The sequence below is a fragment of the Euphorbia lathyris genome, chromosome 6 (assembly GCF_963576675.1).
Source record: "Euphorbia lathyris chromosome 6, ddEupLath1.1, whole genome shotgun sequence".
NCBI lineage: Eukaryota > Viridiplantae > Streptophyta > Magnoliopsida > Malpighiales > Euphorbiaceae > Euphorbia > Euphorbia lathyris.
In genome coordinates this window covers 80,677,390-80,678,136 of record NC_088915.1, presented here as the reverse complement: position 1 = coordinate 80,678,136, position 747 = coordinate 80,677,390, and the positions used below count along the sequence as shown (strand labels likewise).

Below are 747 nucleotides of genomic sequence, written 5' to 3'. Positions count from 1 at the left end.
TTTGTGTGATAAAGCAGAAAATTAGGCTTGTAACATCGCGACTGGATCAAGTTCCACTATACCTTTAACTGATGATGTGGTTGAGGATGATGGTTTCGCCACCGGTATATGTCCACGTTCCGCGGGCCACATACTGCTGTTGATTGCCATTTCCTCCAAAAGTTCTCTTGCTTGGGCTGATGTTTTCTTCATAAATAGCCCTCCCGACATGGCATCTAATGAACCTCTAGTTGTAGGATTTAGTCAATTGTAAAATGTTCGCATTAAAAGTTCAGCGGGTAATTGGTGGTGTGGGCATAAACGTTGAAGTTCTTTAAAACGTTCCCAAGTCTCATAAAGAGTCTCATTATCATTTTGAGAAAAAGATGTTAACTCTTTTATGACTCTTGCGGTTTTTGCTAAAGGAAAATATTTTGATAAAAAAGCTTGGGCTAATTGTTCCCAAGTTTCAAAAGTTGCGGCTGGCATTGAAGTTAACCACTCTTTGGCTCTATCCTTCAAAGTGAAAGGAAAAAGGCGAAGTTTGATTGCTTCGGCAGTCACATCTGGTATTTTAAAAGTGTCACAAATTTCCAGAAAATTTGTCAAATGAGTGTTAGGATTTTTGTTAGGTAACCCGTAAAATGTTACATTATTTTGCAACATATTAAGCAAAGCTGGCTTAATTTCAAATTGGTTTGCGGTGATTCTGGGTCTAACTACACTATTGGTTACACCGGCCACACCTGGCCTAGCGTAATCCATAAG

At 39.1% G+C, this 747-nt stretch overlaps 1 non-coding gene across 1 annotated transcript; it reads left to right on the top strand.

The window, feature by feature from the left end:
* Positions 1 to 280: 280 nt before the first annotated feature.
* LOC136234382 (small nucleolar RNA R71) lies at positions 281 to 387 on the top strand. The gene has a single exon (XR_010691267.1). It is a non-coding gene; the product is annotated as a small nucleolar RNA R71 (small nucleolar RNA).
* The last annotated feature ends 360 nt before the right edge of the window (positions 388 to 747 follow it).